General features: G+C 37.3%; 1 protein-coding gene and 1 pseudogene across 1 annotated transcript in view; both read right to left on the reverse strand.

Annotated features, from left to right (window-relative positions):
- Window positions 1-12,871, reverse strand: part of Adamtsl3 (ADAMTS like 3) — a 320,949-nt gene that overhangs the window by 86,707 nt on the left and 221,371 nt on the right. The window lies entirely within an intron of this gene.
- Window positions 2,351-3,068, reverse strand: LOC113182345 (small ribosomal subunit protein eS6 pseudogene; annotated as a pseudogene).

Below are 12,871 nucleotides of genomic sequence, written 5' to 3' on the forward strand. Positions count from 1 at the left end.
AAATAAGGTTAAAGACATTTCCCATACATAACAAACATCTCAGTGAACCGGAACTCAAATGGAAACAGTACTAAAGTACTAAGAAAATTAAAATATGTGATGTATGTGACTGTATTGAGGATATTTAAACTCTGGAAGAAGAGATTCTGAAGTTAATGAGAGGCTCATAAAAATTAAGCAAACAAGAAATCAAAGCAATTATCAATTCTAGAGAAAACAGAAACTTCAATAAAGAAAAAAAATGAGACTACAGTAAAATATTAAACAACTCAGTTGCCCTTAAAAATAATATTTTTATTAAGGTATAGTTTACATACCATAAAACTTACCCTTTTTAAAAAAGAACTTTTGGCACTGGGGAGTGAACCCCATACCAAAACCCTTATACCTCTACACCCCTAGTTGTCGTTGTAGTCGTCGTCGTCCTCGTCCTCCTCCTCCTCCTCCTCCTCCTCCTCCTCCTCCTCCTCCTCCTCCTCCTCCTTCTTTTTTAAAGTTTTTACTTTCAGACTGGATCTCACTAAATTGTTGATGTTGGCCTCAAACTTTTAATCCTTATGCCTCAGGCTCCCTAGTTGCTAGGATTACAGGTGTGCACCATCATGCTCAGCTGAATTTACCCTTTTAAGGTAGAGCAATACTCCTTTAAAAAATAGCTCTCACCAAACTCCGGGCCATTTTAGATACTAAATACCTGACAATGGTGGAACACTTGACCATGATTCATCAGATGACCATTTAACTTAAATCATGAAATGAACATTAGCAGATCCACAAAGTTAAAGCAGTTAAATGGGACCAGTAGCCTATCACTGAGTAGAAATGGTACATGGTGGTGAGTGCATCCTCGAGAAATGTCTGGTGATGGGAACAGACACAAGAACCCAGAAAAACCTACCTGGACAGCACCTTAGTGTGACCTTAGGTGTTTTCCTTCTGTCTGTTTTCCCTTGATTCCTGTCTTTTATGAACTTAGTTCTCCAGCCTTTCTGTTATTCTTGTAGGACATCTAATATCTTTCCAAAAAATCCATATTTAGCTCAAATTAGCCAGAGTTTATATGACTTGTACCTAGGAGCCCTGAGTAATATATAAGGAAATATAAGTTTATATTATTTTTTAATTCTAGAAATTTTGCAAATTCATTTCACATGCAAAAAAGATAAAATGAATATATAATTTTGAATTTCAATTTAGCACTTACCTTTAAATTTTAATATACATAACTATTTCTTTCTTTTTCTTTTATTGTTTTGGTACTTGGGATTAAATGCTGGGATGTTCTACCAATGAGCTACATTCCCAGCCATTTTAAACATTTTTTGGTAAATTTTGAGACAGGGTCTAGCTAAGTTGCTAAGGTAATGGGTTTGTAAATTGCTGAGGCTGGCCTGAAATTACAATCCTCTGCCTAAGCCTTGCAAGTCACTGGGATTACAGGTATGAGCCACCACCCCAGCAACATACACTAACTCTAAGTTTTATAACAAAGATTAGAATTACTTAACATCTCCTTCCTTCTGTTGCTCAAGATGAAAGTACTTCTCATAACCGGGTGTGGTGGTGCATATCTGTAATCCCAGTGACTCCTCAGCAATTTAGCAAGGCTCAAAGCAATTTAATGAGACCTTGTCTCAAAATAAAATATAAAAAGGGCTAGAATGTGGCTTAGCCCTAGGTTCAATCACCAGCATCAAAAAAAAAAAAAAAAAAAGAGTCCTTCTCAGAAATCTTGAAACACTCATCCACTACTCTTGTTTAGAAATGTTTTTCCTGTTGGGAATGGTGGTGCACACCTGTAATCCCAGAGGCTCAGGAGGCTGAGCCAGGAGGATCATGAGTTCAAAGTCAACCTCAGCAATGGCGAAGCACTAAGCAACTCAGTGAGACTCTGTCTCTAAACAAAATACAAAACAGGGCTGGGGATGTGGCTCAGTGGCCGAGTGCCCCTGAGTTCAATCCCCACTACCCCCACCCACCCCCCCCATAAAAAAGAATTGTTTTTCCTGACTTTTCCATACTTATTTCCTGTTTTTGTGAGACTTGATTTGTTTAAATATACTTTTTATTCTATTTTCCCTTCTACTATTTTTTTTTAATTCTTAGTGTTAGCCTTAGAATTTTGAATAGCCTATTTAACAACTGTGGAGTTAAACTAAAATCATTTCCATCTTCACACAGTACAAAGGGCTTAAAGCGCTTTGACTTTAATCGGCCTCTCCAAACTTTGCATGGTTTTGTTAGTCAATATTTCTTTCTTTTTTCAAATTTATATATCATATATTATTACTGATTTTCACAATTTTTTTGAAGATTTGATCTTATTTATTTGTACACTTAAAAAAAAATCTTATTTTTGATTGGACTTGGAAGTAGAAGCTCTCAGAGAGGACAGCCTGCATCTCTTGGCAATCTGTTCCTGATATTTTTCTTTGGCTTCTTTCATTCTCCTGGCCAAAAGTCTGGCACATTCTGCAGCCTCTTCCTTATTCTTCTTAGTACACCAGCGCTTGTGTTGCAGGACATGTTGAGTCACAAGATGCTGACTCTTCGATGCTTTCGTCCTAGGTTTTGTATTTTCCTTGTTTAAGGATTTTCTGACATTTTGTGGACATCATCTTCCTCAGACAGACTGAAAAGTATGGGGATTCTACTAGCTCTTTGGGGTCCCAGTCAGTGAGGTATAGCAGTATCCGTAAATCCAGGAACATCTTTCTCTCCTGTTTTTTTTTTAGACAACCATGTTGAGAATGCTCATATTGGCATCCATAATGCAACCTTGAACAGGTTTGTGCTTTCTTTCTCCAGTTTGCTTTGGACTGTAACAGGAATGCCCCTTACTCAGTAACAGACGAACACAGCCATAGGTCAAGACACCCTGCTTCATGAGGAAATCTTGTTTGCTGTCCCTGATTCAGACCACATAACCCCTCCATTCTTCACCCAGAATGTCAGCAGCAACTTTTGTGGCCATACACTTCTCATAAAAAGTACAAAGTTTTGTGTTCATTGTCCACTTCAATGAGTTTCTGGCAGCCAGTGGCTGGGAAGGAGATATTCAACTTCATCTTAGTGAAGCTGATTGCCCACAAGGGACCATGAAAAAGAGCACGATTGATTATTTTTTTCTAAAAGATTAACCATATTTATGATAAACATCGCTCATTATTTAATTCATTTACATATGTCTCAGCTCTTCCTGTCAGGATAGTTGTCCTGCTTAATGAAAACATTCCTTAAAACTGTCTTTAGTGATAGTAGTCTCTGTTATTGTTCACCTAGAATACCTAATAGTAGCTAACGTTTATGGGTTGTCTAGTAAGCATGAAGCTCTTTTTAAAGCACTTTGCATGTATTCATTTAATCCTCATAGAACCCTGTTATAAGGATGTAGTTTGCTGACCCCTGCTGTATAAGGAGATACTATGACAATCTGAAAATATCCTTATTTAATACCTAAAATATTGTTTCACTAAGTTTTTAATTTTAGTCTGACAATTTTTTCCAGCTATCTGAAAATAATATTTCATTATTTCTGATGAGAAGAAAATTGCTAGTTTTATTGCTCCTCTGGTGGATCTTTTCTCTCTGATTGATTATAAGGAATTCTAAGGATTGACAGCAGTGTATTTGGATGAATCTTTTTTTTTTCCCTGTTTGAGATTTGCTTTGACTCCAGACTCACGATGCATATTTTTCATCAGTAATGAAATATTCTCAGCAATTATCTCTTTGAATTATATTCTTTTCTTTCTGTGATTCAATTTATATATATGATAAACTTCCTCAATATTTCCTTGGTATCTCTTATGTCTTGTGCATATTTTATAAATCTCATTTACTCTCAGCCTTTATTGGCAATTTCTTTAGATTGATATTCTCTCTCTCTTTCTCTGTGTGTGTGTGTGTGTGTGTGTATGTGTGTTTATCTGTTTACTAGTCCATTACTTTTAAATTTAAATTAATTTTTAAAATTCTAGATATTCTGATAAATTGAAACATGTGAATTGTCAATGCATAAATTTTGGGGGGTATCAGGGATTAAACTCAGGGGCACTCCACTACCCAGCCACATCCCCAGTCCTATTTTGTATTTTATTTAGAGACAGGGTCTCACTGAGTTGCTCAGCACCTCACTTTTACTGAGGCTGGCTTGGAACTCACAATCTTCCTGCCTCAGCCTCCTGAGCTGCTGGGATTACAGGCTTGCATCACTGCTCCTGGCACATAAATATTTTTGATAAAATTAGAAGTTCCGTATGGTTCAATTTAATACTTGGTTCTTTTAAAAAACCTTTCAGGTATTTTTTAAACATTTTTAGTTGTAGATGGACACAATACCTTTATTTTATTTTTATGTGGTGCTGAGGATCAAACCCAGTGCCTCACATGTGCAAGGCAAGTACTCCACCACTGAGCTACAACCCCAGCCCCTTTTGATAGCTTATTGTTTCTTGCTTAGATTTTTAATTTCCCATTTTATATCTTTACATATTTTAAACAAATTTATTTTCTGTACCTGATAACTCCACCATCTGATGCTCTGTGTACCTGATTCTACTGTTCTCCACCCTGCTGACTCTCACACATTGCCCTTGTTTTTGTTTTTTCTGTTTTTGCAGTACTGGGGACTGAACTCAGGGCTTCACACATGCTAGGCAAGTGCTCTACCACTACTGAGCCACAACCCTGACTGCACACACTGTTTCTTCAGTGAGTCTTTCTAACTTTTATGAGCTAATGCTCATTAGGAATTTGTGGGATATAGAGTTTAAGTAGAAGTCACATTATTCCATGTAGGATTTGTATTATCTGTCAAGACCAATGTGAACTAATTTCTGGATCATGTAGTTGTTAGAGTGAATGTAAACCCCATTCCACAAGAAGAGCTACTTATGGTTTTCAGATTGTCAAGGGGCTATTTCTGATTCCTTCCACTCAGAGGCAAAGCCAAGTGAGTTTCTCTGCAATCTTTCTGGGATTGATGCCTCCTCCTCCCACTAATTTGTTTTTTCATCTAAGTAGGTCCTGGCGTTGTATGGGGATCATTCTATACCTAACCTCGTCAAGTCCAAGGACTGGTCTGCTTGCCAGGCAAAACTGTCAAAGCCAAGGATTCCATGTTGGGGGACTGGAAACTGTCCCATGGAGGTACTAGCTTTAACTGGGGTTTCCGCTCTAAATTCATGCTTCAATTTGTTTTTTAGTTTTATTTTGTTTTGTTTTGGTACCAGGGATTGAACTAAGGGGCACCTAACCTCTGAGCCACATCCCCAGCCCTTTTTGTATTTTATTTAGAGACAAGTTGCTTAGTGCCTCACTAAGTTGCTGAGACTGGGTTTGAACTCCTGATCCTCCTGTTTCAGCTTCCTGAGCCACTGGGATTACACTACAATGCCCAGCTTCAGTTTGTTTTTGATTTGAGGATTTCTCTTACTTTCTTACAGGCTTACTTATGCATGTCAAGTGGAGTTTTACATATTTTATCCAGTATTTTAGATGTGTTTAGTCAGAGGGATACCAGGATATCTAGTCCATCACATAGCTAGAAATGGAAGCACATATTCACACACCTGAAATAATGTTTTATTATGCTCATCTCTAGGTTGGTCTTGACTTCCCCTCAAAAAATTCTGAAGATATTATTCTCTTGTCTTCTGGAAACCCTAGTTGTTGATAAATTATTTATATAGTTAACCTCTTTCTCATGTCTGGCAGATTTTAAGATTTTCTTGTTATCCCTGATTTTTCTGCAGTGTCACTATTACATAACTATGTGGGGGTTTGTTTTCATTTATTTCTCTTGATCCTAGGAGTAGGTATTTTCCTCAAACTTTATTAGCAGTTTATTTTATATCTTGCTCCTCTGATTGATATAACCTCCAAATTTTTAACTTATTTTTCTTTCCTCTAATCCTTAACTTTCTGTGCTTTAATTTCATTCCCTAAGCAATATTCATGTCACAAATTCTTTGTCTATAATTTATTCTTTTATTTCACTGACTATTTTAATTTCTAGATTTTCTAATTGTTTCTTTTTAATACCTATTTCTATTTCACAATTTCTATTTTTTATGATTGATTAATTTCTATTTCTTATTTGGGTAAGACTGATTAATTTATAATCTCAAAAAAAAATCCTGATGACTTTAGGCCTTTTCTGGATTGTTTTTGCATTTTGCTTTCATCTGGAGTGAATTCATCTTTCCACTGTTGAATCTTTGGATGATTTTAGTTAATATTAGATTTCTTCTTGTGCTTTGAAATTTCACTTTGTAGGCTCATTTTGAAGGAAGGGATTCTCTCTCTCCACTCTTGCTCTCTCTCTACATCCCTTTACCCTTTCTCTGTCCCTTAGGAACTGCACATGTATTTGCCCCAGCTGCCTTGGGACCTCAAGCACCAAAGAACCACAGGTCCAATTTCACTTGCCACTGCACACATTCCTTTCCTGGCCCAAGTAGTTGTTTTCATGATTTTGCCCTTGGTATATAATTTTAATTTCCCCTTTTTAATACAGGATCTACCAGTCATCTGAATTTAGAGCAGAATGTGATGTTACAGCACCATCTTCACTGCAAGTGTACCAATTAGTTAAGACTATAATTATTATTTAAATAATAATTATATCTAAATTCCAGTAGCTTTGTATGTAAGAGAAGTGACCAACAGTATCTATATGTATCATATTTTGATGAAATTCTGATCACATAAATATTTAGAAGACATCTGTTTTACTATTTTTTCCTGTTTCATTATTAAACTAATTCAGCTTAAACATGTAAATTATTTGGAACAATTTCAGCACAATCATCTTTCAAGATGTGCACAGGTAGAAGAATCAATTAGAATCAAAAGGGACAGGAGGTGGAACTATTTTTATTCAAGATATGGGTAACAATTTGTTAGTTATAGATAATAAGCTATTGATTTTTTAAAACTTAAGAGGTAGAAAATGGGTTGGTATAGAGACATCACTCTTGCTGGGGTATGGCTCAGGGGTAGAGCACTTGCCTAGCACGAGTGAGGTGCTGGGTTCAATCCTCAGCACCACATAAAAATAAACAAATAAAATATGCTCAACTATAACTAAAAAATAAAAAATAAAAAAAGAAATATCACTCTTTCCTCTTGCTTTCCTCCTTTCCTCCCTAGAAGTGTTGAGTTCTATTACAGAAGGCTGTCTTTAGACTAGCAGGACCATTATGTAACCCTGCATGTTTCTACAAGCTGCTGGCTCTCTCCTGGCAAAAGCAAACTCCCTAAATAGCAGACACTCAGCAGTTGTAGGATAGACCAGGGGAGCAACCTCATAAGAGCAAATAAACATACAATACCCCACCTTGGAGAGTTCAGGCTAATACATCAAATGCATTTGCCTTTGGGTAAATAAGATCCACTGGCTGTCCACCCCAATCTCAGTGGTAAGTTTCACCCTGGGGTGATATTTTACTGCTATTGCCCTTGGAGTCGGTAAATATTTGTATGGAAAATATTATGCAACCCCCTGTTCCTGTTATTCCTACACCACTGGTTTCTAGAACCTAAAACATTTTTGTAAACTTACCTTTATTTTGGCATCAAGTCTTTGTCTCTCCTGGGTTTTTTCCAATATAATTCTCAACCTTCAAAAAGTTTATTAAATTTGCAACTTTGAAATGAGGAATAGTATTTCCTTGCACATGAAAACAGACTCTTAATCTTGTAACACATTGTCTGCCCTATCAATCCTAGCATGGAAGTTCTGTGGCTAGAGCTGCCAAGGAAGAGAGGATGTAAGAATTGCTGAGGTGCAGTGAGGAGGGAAAGAGATACTGCAAACAGGCCAATGCACAAATAAACCTGTGTGCTTTCCTCCTCAAAAGACCAGGAAAGGAACATGACCCAGCTATGCCACTCCATGGTATTTATCCAAAAGAACTAAAATCAGCATACTACAGTGATACATGTATACCAATGTTTGTAGCAGCACAATTCACAACAGCCAAGTTATGGAACCAGCTCAGGTGTGTCTGTCAACAGACTAATATATGAATAAAATGCCATATACATACACAATGAAGTATTACTCAGCCATAAAAAAAGAATGAAATTATGTCAATTATACCATCTGGTGATAGTTGATGGAACTGGAGAACAACACACTAAATGAAATAAGCCAGACTCAGAAAGTCAAAGGTCAAATCTTTCCTCTCATATGTGGAAGCTAGGGGACAGGGAGAAAAGGAATTTTTTAAAAGGGAATCTCATGAAAATAAAAGGGAGATTAACAGAGTAGAGTAAGGTGATCCAGGCAGAGGCACAGGGGAGTATTGGGAAATGAAATCTATGAAATTATGCTAAGTCCATATTTGAGTATACTGCAGTGAATCCCACTTACATATATAGAATTATAATTATAATGCACTAATTAAAATAATAATTATAGAAGAGAGATAAAAGAATAGAATAAGCAGATTAGGGGAGGGAGGAGGAAAAGGAAGGTACTTGGGAATGAGATTGATTAAATTATGTTAGTACATTTATTAATGTGGCATAATGAATCCTATCATTATGCATAATTATAATGTACCAATTTTAACAAAGGAACAGTTTTTTTGGACTTACTGTTAAATCCTTCTGTGATTTGGTGACCAAAGAAAGGAGAACACTGCAAAGTAAACTCAACCTGCTTTACCTCCTGGGCAGGTCAAGCAAAGGCTGTAATTCTTAGAACTAAAACAAATTCTGACCACATCACACTATAGATGGATCCTGACATTAGTTGGCTTAACTTAAAGAATTTTTGACTTTGGGATGATGTGAAAGTGATATGCATTTAGCAGAAACTGTACTTAATAAATGTGGCTCTCCTGGGCTAGCAACAGGTAGTATAATCCTCTCTTGCAATGTTGGGCAGGGACAGCAAGCTGCAGCCCCCAGTCAGCCACAGAATCATGAGGGGAAACAACATGCCCCTTAGAGTAGGCTCTGTGGCTAAGCTCTGAGGGTTGGTAAGTGAGGCATGTTAAATGCATTTTCAACTTAAGACAGTATATACTGTCTTAAGTTGAAAAAAAATATATATATATGGACCGTTATTTTTATTTATTTATATGTGGTGCTGAGAATCAAACCCAGGGCCTCACGCTTGGTAGGCAAGCACTCTACCACTGAGCCACAACCCCAGCCCAAGACAGTTTCAACTTTCAATTGGTTCATAAGGAAGTAGCCCCATTAGACGCCTAGGAGTATCTGCACTCCCCTGAGGACATGAGGATAAAATGCAAGAGGATTAGGCCCAGTTTGAAGATGTGATTGAAAAAATGCAACTTTGAACAACTACTGAAAAATGGAAGATGGGAATTCAAGGGACCTTGATAATGAGAAAGAAAGTCTAATAGTTTTCCTCATGACTCAGATTAAGAAACTAGGCCCAGAGAGTCAAGGGGCTCTCTAGACATCCTTGAGAGAGGCAGAAGTAGGGCTCTGTCCACAGTAGATCCATTTCCACTTCTCTGATCATTAGAAGTGCCTCTCTGTTCAATGTTTCAGGTGAGGATCCTGTTTCACATTCTGTTGAATTTCATTTTACCATGAGGAAGTGAGCCACTGATTCCTTTTATGGAAGATAGTTAATTCATTTCATGGTAAAGGAGACTCCAAGCCCAGGGCTCAGAATATGCAAAGTCCCAGAAGACACGTGTGAGCATGAGTGTGGGTCATAGTGAGTAGTTCATGGTGGTTGCAGAGCAAGTTCCTCTGGGTGACTGACTGTGTGTGTGAGGGGGGTACTGGTGACAGGAGACATGACTCAAGAGTTAGATCCAATGTCACCAAGGAATCTATATGCTGGTACAGGTTGAATCATTTCCCTCCAAAAATGTTCTAGTATCCAAGACTGTGAGCCTACTTGGAAGCAGAGTCTTTGCAGATGATCAGGTTTAAAAGAGGTCACTATCCCAATATGAGTGATGTCCTTAGGAAAAGAGCAAATCTGGACACAGACATACTGAAGGAAAATGATAAGGACCAAAGGGAGAATGCCATTCAAAAGTCAAGGGATGCAGAGGCTGCAAGCAAGAGAGAGGCAGAGAGAAGATTCTCCCTCAGCTCTTCTGAGGAACCAACACTGAAATAGGACTTGGGACTTGTAGTTTCCAGGTTTCTAAGACAATACATTTATGTCCTTCACACCACTCAATCTGGAGTACTTTGTTACAGCAGCTGCTAAAAACTAATGCACAGACCAAAGTTAACAATGCAGATTTTAGTACACAGATAAAGGAAAGTCACTGAAGGATTTTATGCGGGAGATTCACATGATCACACTGCAAGTTAGAAAGATCATGCTCCTTCACAGTCATGTGTGCATTTGGATCAGAGCAGGAAAGATGAGAGGCAAGAGTTCATTTAAACTCCTGAAACAGTTCAGGCAAAACATAATGTGAATTAAGACAGGGCAGATTTATAAAGTATTGAGGAGTAAATTGTCGAGGAAGCCAGGTTCATGTTATTAGAGAAATGAAAGGACACTTACCGTGAGTCCACTTTAAAAGGGAGAAAATGCTTGATTTGGATTTGGACTTGAAAAAATAAATAAAAACTGTGAGATAAAATTATCTTATGTTGAACATTATTTTGGTTATAAAGGCAACCATGTGCATTAATTTTAAATAAACAGAGAACAAACTGTGAATTGTTTTGTATTTTGACTTTTCTTTTCTGGAAAGATTATGTGACACATTACGGCTGTCTTCACTTTCAGAGCCAGGGCATAACAGAGCTACTTGTACAAAAATAAAATGGAGAGTGTCATCAGGGCTCTCATGCCCTCCTTTAATCCTGTGGCACGCTAACCATTCTCATTTGAAGTGCCTTTCACATTGTCATTATTTTCATTTTCTGTTTTAGTTGCCAATTGGTCTATGTCTGCCTGTGTCCTCACTTGTCAATGGTTTGGACTAGAAACAGGGCACAACACTGGTGTCAATCTGGAATAATACACCTCAACATTTAGGGTTGTATGTTCTTTTCCCTCTTCTTTATTATTGCAATGAGAGTTCCATGCTTTAAAAAAACTGTAGTAACCATTTAAAGTCTGTGCAAATTTCAAACCATTTATTTTACAGTCATCTTTCTAGAAAAAGAGTGCAGGATAGTGTACAGAAAAGGGATGCCAGCGAAGGGCCACAAACCAGGAGATTGGCTCTGCCAGCAGCTCACTGGGTAGGCTCTTCCTCTTTGCCATCCAGAAGAGACAGAGTTTGGACTAGATGTCATCTAATGAGAAATGTTTCATGTTTGGGTTTGACATTGTAGTATACGATTTATTTACTATGTGTTCATGGACAAGTCACAAACTATCTAAAATCCTAAAATTCAGTTCTCATAAGCAGAAAGCAAAAGCATTTTGCTCATTATTAATTCATTACCATATTTCTGAAAGAAGGTAAGGTATGAAGAATAGGAGCCACTTTTCACCAAGCAGAGACTACTGAGGGTGGTGATGTTCACATGTTTGCAAGAGAAAAACACCTTATAAAGCATAGATATCAGTAATGAGCAAGTTCATTTTACCATTTTAAAATTTTATTGTACCTAGAAAAGGATTTATGTATTGTAGAATCCTTAAAACCCCTCAGCAGAGGCTGGTACACAGGGGGCACAATGTGAAAAGCAATGTTATCCTCTGAACATTTCTGGAAAACACAGCAAAGATTCACAATGTTATTTATGGCTACCACAGCATAATGGTATTTATGTTGTACCAAACATAGAAACAGATTCACTATTTTGATAAAGAATATTTTTGATGTCATATAAAAAGGAAAACACAGGATTTATATATATTCCCATGGAGGCAGGGCTTTAAATGGGACACTCAGATGGAATTGTGGTGGGCTGACTACCTAGTTCAATTTAAAAAAAAAAAAACTGGTAATTATCTCATTATCTCCACCCTTTTTCTCCCCATTTCAGGATTTGAGTAATCTTTTAAAAATGTAAATCTGATTTATCACTTTGTTGCTCAAACCTCCAATGTGTTCTCACTGACTCTCTGGGGCAAGTCCAAATGCTTACCATGGCCCTTGCTCATGTCTGATCTCATCTCATGACACACTGATTTCCTTTCCATCCTGTTCCTTGAACACACAGATCTCTTTTCCTCAGGGCCTTTGCACATACACATCCCTCTGCCCAGAACACTCTTTCCTCTACATATCTGGCCAATTCCTACTCGCCTTTTTGGCCTTGACATAAATAACCTCCTCAAGAGGCCTTTTCCAAATACCCGCACACTCCACCTGGCTCCACTACTCTATTTTGGGCTCTTGTATTATTCTTTCAACTCTATTTTCTTCTTCATAGCATTTATTATAATTTAACTCATGTACTGATTTATGTTTCTGTCTATTGAACATCTGCCTCCTGCCCCTTCCCAAGTCTAGTTTTAGGAAAACATTTTACAGAACAATATAGTACATGATTCCAACTTCATGGGAAAACATGTTGAGAAATAAAACTATGTTTTCTCCCTCCCCATACACTTAGCACAAGTGTCATTTCTCTAGAGATAGAAGGGTTGCTCCAAGTGGATATATACTCAACATTACTCCTACATACAGTCATCCCTAGAGAGCTACAGGGGATTGTTCTAAGACATTTCCTCTCCACCACAGATACCAAAATTTATGAATCCTTAAGTCCCTTTTACAAAATGTTATCTTTGCATATAATCTACCTATATCTTCTTATATACTTTAAAATAATCTCTAGAGTACTTGTAATACCTAACACAATGTAAATGCTACATAAATAGCTGTTATACTATTCTATTTAAGGAATAATGACAAGAAAATTAGAGTCTGTATCTGTTCAGTACAGATGC

Source organism: Urocitellus parryii, chromosome 6, assembly GCF_045843805.1.
Source record: "Urocitellus parryii isolate mUroPar1 chromosome 6, mUroPar1.hap1, whole genome shotgun sequence".
NCBI classification, from domain to species: Eukaryota; Metazoa; Chordata; class Mammalia; order Rodentia; family Sciuridae; genus Urocitellus; species Urocitellus parryii.